General features: G+C 41.8%; 1 protein-coding gene across 3 annotated transcripts in view; it reads left to right on the top strand.

The window, feature by feature from the left end:
• The first annotated feature begins 8,333 nt into the window (after positions 1 to 8,333).
• Positions 8,334 to 10,686, top strand: part of LOC122456118 (transmembrane protein 104-like) — a 94,890-nt gene continuing 92,537 nt past the window's right edge. Inside the window, exon 1 of one of the 3 annotated variants that reach the window (XM_043493936.1) lies at positions 8,334 to 9,456. The gene's annotated coding sequence lies outside the window, so the exon portion shown is untranslated. The remainder of the gene's footprint in view (positions 9,457 to 10,686) is intronic. The other 2 variants (XM_043493937.1, XM_043493935.1) reach the window with 2 other exon arrangements.

The raw sequence follows: 10,686 nt of genomic DNA, 5'->3' as shown, positions 1-10,686 counted from the left end.
TAAAATCTTCAAGTATTTTCATAATCCAATTGAAAGCTTCTTATTTAACTCTTGTACTATAACAGTGAAAGTTAAACTTGCTTTATTGCTCCAGCTTAGAAGTGCAAAATTTGGAATTCCCTTAAATTCATTTCTAATATGTTTCCAAACTTGCTCTTTCATGATCCCAGTTCTAATTGTTCAAGTACAACCTCTTCATAGACAGCCATATAATTGGCCTAAATTGAATAATGTTTGCACAGGGACATAGAATATACACCTGCCTCACCCAGCTAAATTCACTGCACCAAGTGAGAATGATGCTCTACTCCAGGATAGTTAAATTTCTTGTCTGTCTTCACTCCATCCAATTTCACTCTGATGTTTTTCTTTTTGGTGTGGGAGGGGGCAGGGTTTCTACTACAACCTTGAAAAATTGATCATGCTGAATGATTCATCCTTAACAGTAACCGTTGCCAACATCCCCCCCCCTCAAAAAAAAAAAAAGTGGTGTGGGTCTAAATCAAGCAGAGCCTTGCTATGGGAGACAGCTATAACTAGAAATTTATCAGAGCCCTGGCACTATCTTAGGTTCACCATATGATTCCGTTTGACAAGTGTGTATATATAACATGTGCCTGTTTTCCAGAACACAAGATCTGTTTACTTAAGTGCTAGATTTGTTAATCAGTTTCTCTAATCTTAAAAGCAGGAAGTTGACACAATTACAGAATAACTGTTTCCCTGAGGTTGCAATCCACTGTGGGGGCACACCTTGAATTTGGGGGGGAAGGGGAAGAAAGATCATTTTACAGTCCAAGGTAGCATCTAAGGCCACTTAATTCTAAGATCTGGACATTGATTTTTCCCATACCACTTCCATGGTCCATACTTTTCAGGAGGAAAAAAAAAGTGTAATTAATGGATCACTCAGAAGTTTTCATCAAAACCTGTCTTAGAAGCTGGTGGTTCTGGATACCACTTAAACAAAAATATCAGTTGTATACATGTGTAATGGAAACAAACCATGCCTTCAAGAAATGAAGAATAGCATGTCTGTAGTTTATCATTCTTTACTTTTTCCATTTCTTGTTGGTACACAAATTGACATGGCTCCAGTTTCTAATGTGGTGTGTGCCATTATGCTAATTTTTCCTGGACCATGTACCTCTGGTGTCCTGTTACTATAAAATAAGTGAAATGATACAAAACCATGCATGTTTTAGGAGAGCCAGTGGTAAGAATCCTATGCTTCCATGTTTCCCACTGCCCTTTTGGCAAGCTGAAGGGTAACTGCACTTCCAGCTCCTGTAATCATAACCAGGCATATCTGTGCTAGTCATGGAACACTATTGGTGTGGTTTTTTGGTCAGCCCATCTAAGATCAGGAGGTAAAAAGCACTTGTCACCACATAATAACCTTTTTCTTTGCATGTATGTTATAAGCATTTGAACCGAATCGTGGTGGCATGCTTCTTAAAGCAAAGTCATTTGTGACCACCTAATGCAGTGTACAAGTGTGAGAATAAAGGAATAGGGTTCCAGTAAACTATGGTCACTTCTCCACAGGCAATTGACAGGATGCATATCTCTCTGACACAAAAAAAGATGATGTAAACAAGTCACTGCCACTTGTACTAGTCTCTTCCTTTCAATGGGCTTCAGAATGGTCTTAGTTTTCATTGGTGAACATTCTTTTTGGAATACAAGAAGACTATTTATAGCAGCTCTACAAGGAGAAACTTCAGACTCCACCAAAAAAAAGCAAGATGGTTATTTCGCTGTACCTATTTCTGCATTTAATGAAATACTTGAATTCAAGATCAACTGTGAGCAGAACCATTGTCTAACCCATCCAAAACCCTCGTGCCCCCAGCCCTCTCCAAAACCTCCAAAAGATTTTTTTTTTGCACAGATTGTGAAGGCCAGAAGACTTTATGACCAAGGTGGGGCAAGTTCTAGAGAGCATTGTAAATGGCTAGCATTGTAAGTACTAGCATTACTAGTAGTCCATTCCTTTCTATAATTAGGGAGTTCCCTCTTAAGAACCTCTGAAAAGCCTAATGCTATGGATTGCTGCAGGAAAAGAGAATTTCCTCCCTTCCTGTAAAGTGGCTTTATGCCAGAGAAGCTGCAGTAAATTTTAGGCCTGACCCTTTGTTACTCTCTACTGAGGCTGGATGTTAACCAGAAATTGGATGTTAACCTGTATGCCAGAAGCAGTAATATAATTTATATAGTGGGAGATGTCTGTACTTTTCTGTCTGCCTTCCAATCTCCTGTGGATCGACTAGCGTGGATTACTAAAGCTGTTCTTATAAAAACCCATTTTCCAGGTGTTGAAAATTCTCTTCTTTCTGACTCTCCTCATCAATAAAATGGGGCTAATAATGCAGTTAGCTATGATAAGATCAAGTGAGGTCTAAGCAATATTTGCTTTGTCACAGGGACCTGTGTGTTCTAGCATCTCACAATACAATTGTGCATTTCAGCTGGAGATTGGGCAGTGTTTCACAGCCAAAGATTGGTTCTAGAGTGACATTCAGCTGCCAGCCTAGTTGAGTGTGATCATAAACAATGTGTTGCCAGGTAACCACTGAGTTTGACTGTACAGGGCTGTCTGTCTTTGAACAGCACCTGGCACAAATGAGGTCCTGATCTAGATCTGGACATTTTGAATAATACCGTACTATAAGAAAGGTGTCATGGGATCATATAGTGTCCACATACAGCATGCACAACTGTTGGTTTTTAACAGCTATTCTGAAAGCTCCCTGTGCAGTGAGCTCTGTGTATCTATCTGAGAATGATGAAGGGCCACGTCAGTTTGCCGTCATAGGGCCTGTGGTCTCTAATCAGAGAGATCTGCTGTAATTGAATTCCAAAGTGTTTTAATGAATTTTTATGATTTTGCTTAGATAGGAGGTCTCTTAAAATGCTGAATATTCCCCTCTCCCACAATTAGAAACATCTCTCCTTTGTTATGGAGCTGTTATTTCTATTTTCAGGCCCTGGTGATGCCCAGACAAAGAGGCTTATTATAATGAGGAGCCAAATGCTGGATTTTTATAACACTGGAAAAGGATTTACTGTCAGCATTGAAAGGAAAGCCAGATAGACTACTGGTTTAATTTTATATCAGCATGCTTAAAATTTCCCATCTAATTTCACATCCTCGAATAGAGACTCATTCCAATTGTGGACCATATATTAATAGAGAGATTCTTCTATTCCCAACTTCTCTTCAGTCCAAAAGTGTGTGGCCCGTTACCCCTCACAGATATAACGTCTCTGCTGCTTACAGCCACTGCTTATATGGAAAAGTGCTATTAAAGCACAAGTGTATTTTTAGTTGGCATTAATGTGATAGGCATTGGGTCCTTTTAGAATGAAATTCATCAATGTCAGCTTTGTTCTTCATTTTGTCTACCTGTGTCATCTGGCCTGTTTCAGCTAGAAGCAAAAAGAATCAGTGTCTTGTCACTGGCCAGCATGCTTCAGACTATCATTGAGTCTCTGATTCCAGCATGGGTACTTATGAAACTACGTCTTCCATTTGTCAGATGCACTTTCCCTAAGAAATTTCAAAGCCGTAATTGGTTCTAGTACTTCTCCATAACTTCCCAGGGTCTTACAGCGTTCCTACCTTTAGGAACAATTGTTACTTTCCATACCCTTAACACATCACTCCATTGTGTGTGGTAGTTTCTAGGCCTTCAAATGCAGACAACAGAGAGAACCCCACACATAAACTTCCACTATATTTTGGTTTCAACTTCTTTGTAGTAACTACTAGTTTAAATATTTAACCCAGGGAATTATTTTTGATTGTAAATGAAACCTGTGATATTTCCAAACCATTTAACATTGCCTCCCCCTCCCCCCCCCCCCGCCTCATGCTGCCTTTTCTCTAATTCCTCAGCGTGTCCTTTTGAGCTGTCATTTGGTCATGTAATTTGGCTATTGCAACATCTTGCCTGGGTCTTTGTATTATGTTATCCTATCCATACATGTGATTTATAGTAATTGTGTTCTCAGACTAAACTGTGAAACTGACACTTTGTGGTGAACAATTGAAATGCGCCATCTACTCAAAGCTTCAAAATTAAACTTGATGAGACGTGAACTGAAGATATAGAGAGATGCAGAGGGGAGATTGCATTTGAACAGCTTCAACAAGTTGAACTTCTGACTAGAAACAGTTTAAATATTTTTGCTGTGTCAAAAACAATCAGATTTGTACTTTGATATACAATTTTAAGTCTAAATTGTCTTAAGGGCTTGTCTACACTGAAGTGCTATGCTGACACAGCTGTAGCACTTCAGTGTAGATACTACTTATGCTTGGGAGGGGTTCTCCTGTTGGTGTAGGTAATCCATCACCCCAAGGGGGGGGTAGCTCTTCTGTTGACCTAGAACTGTGTCTACACCGGGCCTTAGATCAGCTTAACTATGTTGCTCAAGGGGATGGATATTTTCACACCCCAGGTGACGTAACTATGCTGATCTAAGTTCCCAGTGTAGACCTGCCCATAGAGTTTCACTAACTTGAGTTAGATTTTTAATTACTATTTATTTAGGAAGTATTCGTAGATTAACAAATTCTTGCCATGTAAACATTGGAAAATACAATCATTACAATAGTGAGCGTTTTGGAATATAGTCATCAGATACCTCTGTTTAACAGGGTGTTACCATGTTCTTCTTTGAGTGATGGTCCCTATTATATTCCACTCAAGGTTTACAAATCCACACCATGCATCTAGTTTTAAATTCCCCAGCTCCAGTGTCTGTTGGTCTGTGCACACGCCCTGACTCGCCTCATGGTTTCATCAGAGGTAATAAAGGGCAAGGGAGGGCAGACTGACCGTGTCTCCAGTTCCTTCTCTCCGCCACACAGGAGTGCCAGAAGCTCCCTAGAAGTAGGGACCAACCAGCTCTCAAACTGAGGCCCTGCCCTCACGACGCCTCTCTCCCTGGTGCTTCTACCCAAGGCCCCAACTCCTCTCCTTCCCATCACTCACCCTTAAGGCTGGTAAAAAGTGGGAGGGTACATGTCAGAACTATCAGTGTCTGCTTGCATGTGACGCACTTTCAAAAACCAAAGTTGTATATAATCAGGGTTGGTTTGTTTGTTTTACTGATTCACTGTTTTTAGATTAGGAGGGTTTTTTTTTTTTTTTTTTTTTGTAAACTCCTAAAATCTGTGCCTCCTGCCCACGTTCCTTCTTGGTGAGCAACGACGATCAACATCGCTGCATCTGCTGCTTGGGAGAAGGCCAGTCCTTCCCTGGATGCACCCGAGAAGGTCAGGCTCTTCACCTCCAGAAGCACCTCATGGAAGTTGCCATGAGGCCTTGTTCAGATCTAGGCCAGGGAATCCCCCAGTACATCGGCCTGAGACTTTCAAGCATGCTCCTCTGGCTGCGGAGTATGAGCCCAGCTCTGATGATACTACCTCTATGGATCCCATGCTAGGGCTTAGTCTCTACCTCAAGGGAGATTATTCTTCACCCTCAGGACACGTCACAGTTGACACACCATTCCCCTTCTCTTCCGACGAGATACACACTGCTGCCGGCTCTAATGGTACTGCCTAAGGAAGCTATGTCCAAGTTTTCATCTTCAGACGAGTCGAATGATGGCCAGGGACCGTCCTTCCTATACTGCCAACACCAGTATTACAGGAAGTGGTCTACACCATGGCAGTATTCTCTGCTGCAGCTGCCACAGAGCCACTGGTTTCCCACACCGTGGGTATACCACAACACCCTCCAGATCTGGGATGTTGGCAGTATTGGCCCCAGTACCCACCCTGGGAACCTGCCTGATCTGCAAAGGAAACTTCACCGATTTCCCCATCTCGTGCACCTTCTAGAGCATGCTTGGAACTGGTGATGTTGGAAGAGCGGCTCAGTCCAACAGTACCGACAGAGCAGGGGAGATTCCAGTTTTCCTTTCCTTTCCAGAAGAGGTAGTGGCTTTGGTATCTCCTTTACCCCGGATGACTTCCATCAGTTCCAGGACCTCCTGCATAGGGTGGCGGGGGAGCTTCACACCCCCCTAGAGGAGGTACATGATACTCGGCATCAGCTCCTAGACATCACTTGTCACCAGGTAAAGTTGTGTTGTCCATCAGTGAGGCTGTCCTCAAGCCGGACAGGACCTTCTGGCATACACTGGCCATGTGTACACCTATCCCCAAAGAGGCAAAGAAGCATTATTATGTAGGGGTCTGAGTTTCTGTTTTCTCCCCCTCCCCCCCACCCCTTTGTGGTCCAGGCTGCTACAGAGTGTTCCAGACAGCAACATCCATGGTCCGCTCCATCTGATAAGGAGGGAATGAGATTGGACCCTTCTTCGATTGTGGTATTGTGCTTTTTGGAAAAAAGAAAAGGAGTACTTGTGGCACCTTAGAGACTAACAAATTTATTAGAGCATAAGCTTTCGTGAGCTACAGCTCACTTCATCGGATGCATTTAGTGGAAAAAACAGAAATCTCTCCTCTGTTTTTTCCACCAAATGCATCCGATGAAGTGAGCTGTAGCTCACGAAAGCTTATGCTCTAATAAATTTGTTAGTCTCTAAGGTGCCACAAGTACTCCTTTTCTTTTTGCGAATACAGACTAACACTGCTGCTACTTTGAAACCTGTGCTTTTTGGGTATCTAGTAAAGTGATCTTGAACAATTCCCACTTAGCATTCACATTTTTTCTGATTTAAATTTTTCCTCCCAGCTGATTTGGCTCATAATTACTTTCAGCTTTGTGAAACTGGCCCTTTCAAAGCACCAAGTATGTATATCACTGGTCTAGACTTCATTCTGTTTGATTGCACATTATAAATCTGATCAAGTCATGATCACTTTTACCTAAGTTACCATTAATTTTTAGTTCTGTGATCAGTTTCTTTTTATCTGTCAAGATGAGGCCTAATATAGAATTCCCCCATGTTGTATGCAACACTTTTTTTTGAGTTACGATATTGTCATCTTTTATAATTAGAAATTGCAAGGAAGTTTTAATACTGGGAGCATGAGACCTCCAGCATATATATCACTCAGAATGAAGTTCCCCAGGATAACACAGGTTTTTTTCCCCCTACACATTATAGATAGGTGCATAAGGAGCTCTTCATCCTGTTCCCTAGTGTGATTTGGTGGTCTGTAGCACCTTGTGCTTTATCTATTAGGACACTGATCCATAGTCATTCAAGATCATGTTCTTTTGAGTTGTCAGTGACTCAGAAACAGGTAATGCCATTTGTGACATAAAATGCCACTCCTCCTGCCTTTTGTCCACTCAATCCTTCCTAAATTAGTTCTAACTATGGACCTTAACATTCCAATCATGGAAGTCATCCCACCAGGTTTCAGTAATACCAACTAGATCAAATTTCTGCTCATGAATGAGCAATTTAAATTCCTCTTGATTGTTACCCAGGCTCCTAGGTGTGATAGGCAATGAAAGAATTTCTTCTCTTCATGTCCTTTGGCTTCTTGATTAATTTTGTGCTCTTGTATTCAGAAATATAAAGGTTTAGGGAGCTTGAAAGTGCAATCCTGCTGTGGGTTGAAAGTGGCATTTGAAAACAGAATATCTCTATGGGCCTCACTCCAGTGACACTGTCATAAATATACACAGGGCAGCTGTACTGAATTGTTTTACTTGTAAGGGGTTGATCAGTTCAATTAACTTAGTTGGCACCTGACCAGAAGGACCAATAGGAAAAGAGATACTTTCAAATCTGGGGGGGAGGGGCAAAGGAAGGTTTTGTTTGTGCTCTCTTTGTTTGTTCCCTCTCTGGACGGAGAGAGGGACTAGGCAGGAAAAACATCTCCTGAAAACATACCTGAAATGAGCACCTAAGATTACAACAATTGTACGTAAGGCAAGGAAATGCATTAGATTATTTTTTGTTTTAGCTTGTGAATTTTCCCTATGTCATTCTTGTTTTGTAACTGGAAAGCAGAGTCAGAGGGGAATCCTCTGTGGTTTTTAAATCTTTTCATTTACCCTGTTAAGTTACCTTCCATCCTGATTTTGCAGGTGTGATTCTTTTACCTTTTTTTTTTTAAATAAAATTCTTCTTTTAAGAACCTGATTGATTTTCAGTGTCCTAAAAACCAAGGGGTGTGGTTTGTGCTCACATTGTAACCAATTGGTTAGTATATTATTCTCAAGCCTCCCCAGGAAAGGAGGTGAAGGGGGTTGGGGGAATATTTTGGGGAAACAGATTCCAAGTGGCCCTTTTTCCTGAATTTTTGTCTAAATCACTTGGTGGTGGTAGCAATACTGTCCAAGGACAAGGAAAGGATTTGTGCCTTGGGGAAGTTTTAACCTAAGCTGGTAGAAATAAGCTTAGGGGGTCTTTCATGCGGGTCCCCACATCTGTACCTCAGAGTTCAGAGTGGGGAGGGAACCTTGACAGACCCAGTAAATGGAAACTGGATTATGTTGCATTTAAAGACCTGTGTTTTAGTTAGCGGTGCTACTAGCCTGAACATATTCGTCATTCCTCTGATATCTCTGTACCCTGCAGTTGTGCCAAATCTCATGAAATCAGTCAGAATTGTCACAGCTTCTCTTGTGGACATGTTCCTCTAGCTGCTTCTTTCCTCTTTCCTTATGGTCAACCAACTCCTATATAACTGGGTTGAGTCTCCATATTTGTGTAAATCTGGTCGTTTGCCCTAATTCACATCTGGATCACATTGACCATGTGGCAAATTTTTGCAAGCCTCCCAAATAAACTCTCTAAGCCTTCAACAGTTCCCCCTGTCAACACATGTTCTCTTATAATTTTGGGCGACCTGCAGTTGGAAGGTCAGAGTTCAGATTTTTTTTTTCTCCCTGTGCCTTCTTGTACCCTTTCTACCTTAAGAGCCCCCCATCACTACAGATGACTGCTACTGAACCTTTTGGATTCCTTCCTTCTTCTCTGCTAGGTGAACGGCACGTAAAAGGAAAGATGATGTTGCTCATAGTGCACTAAATGTAATTATACTGTGCCAGCCAGATCCTCAACTGGTGTAAATCAATGCAGCGCCATCTGAATTCAACAGAACCAAGATGATATGACCTTGTATCTCTAAAGGGCACTTGAACAGCTGAAATTCCATGAAAGTGTTTTGGTGAACTCTGAAGAAAAGGTCAAAAATCAGTTTGAATGTGTACCAAAATTCTAGCTCAGCAGGAACTGGATGTTGTCAGTCAGCCACTTGTCTTGTTCCAGATGCCTGTTAAATTAGTTCATGTCTCCATTTTGTCTTTTGACTAACCAAACAGCATAGAATTTAGAACTTAGGAAGTCCTGGATTATGACACTCAATTCTGTACAGAACACAGTTAGTCAGCAACAGCTGCCAATGAGTCTTTTAAAGTGAAATTCACAGCCACCGTTATCACATTTTTATGCATCTCCAGGAGGCTGGATGTACAGATGAGCATGCCAGGATAGTGACCAAAACTTAGTGAAGTAAGTCTTGTTTTTATATTTCTGTGAATTAGGGTTTGATCCCACGCCTCTTAAAGTCAATGTGAATCTTTGGCTCAGTGCGTAAGAAAGGTATTGGACTTCGCTACACTAAGTTCTGCAGTCTTTGTATTTTCCTACAGAACATACATGCTGTCTTCCGGGTGCTAAGATACGGGATGTAGACCTGAGGTTGAAAAGGATCCTAAAGGGAGCGGGAAAGAATCCCCTAATTATCCTTCATGTGGGAACAAATGATACAGCCAGATTCTCGCTGGAAAGTATCAAGGGAGACTATGCTAGGCTGGGGAAGACACTGAAGGAAATTGAGGCTCAGGTGATCTTTAGCGGGATCCTTCCTGTTCCTAGAGAAGGGCAACAAAGGTCTGACAAGATTATGACTGTCAACAGATGGCTTAGGCAGTGGTGCTATAAGGAGGGCTTTGGGATGTATGGCCACTTGGAGGCATTCACGGACAGAGGTCAGTTCTCTCGGGATGGACTTCATCTGAGTAGGGAAGGAAATAGACTTCTAGGATGGAGGCTGGCACAACTGATAAAGAGAGCTTTAAACTAGGAATTGGGGGGAGATGGATGGGAGATGTCCAGAAAATCTCCACGCCAGATTTTAGCATTGAGAGGGAAGAAGATGAAGTAAGAAAGGATACAGCCATGGGTAGGAGAATGTATATAAGGAGCGAGGGCGGTGTGGATACTAGTCTAATAGGTTATACGGGCTGTAGAATGACTGTGCCTAATAGGGTACAAAATGTAAGCGAGTCCAAACAGAAAAAAATAAGATGTTTGTACACCAATGCGAGGAGTCTAGGTAACAAAATGGAGGAACTAGAGCTACTGGTGCAGGAAGTGAAACCAGATATTATAGGGATAACAGAAACATGGTAGAATAGTAGTCATGACTGGACTACAGGTATTGAAGGGTATGTGCTGTTTAGGAAAGACGGAAACAAAGGTAAAGGGGGTGGAGTAGCATTGTATATCAATGATGAGTTAGAATGTAAAGAAATAAGAAGCGATGCAATGGATAAGACAGAGTCCGTCTGGGCAAAAATTACATTGGGGAAGAAAACTAGTAAAGCCTCTCCTACGATAGTGCTTGGGGTGTGCTATAGACCTCCAGGATCTAATTTGGATATCATAGAATCATAGAATCATAGAATATCAGGGTTGGAAGGGACCCCAGAAGGTGATCTAGTCCAACCCCCTGCTCAA

This window comes from Dermochelys coriacea, chromosome 10 (genome assembly GCF_009764565.3).
Source record: "Dermochelys coriacea isolate rDerCor1 chromosome 10, rDerCor1.pri.v4, whole genome shotgun sequence".
Lineage (NCBI taxonomy): Eukaryota > Metazoa > Chordata > Testudines > Dermochelyidae > Dermochelys > Dermochelys coriacea.
Note: the sequence above shows the minus strand (reverse complement) of the source record. Positions and strands in the feature narration are given on the sequence as shown.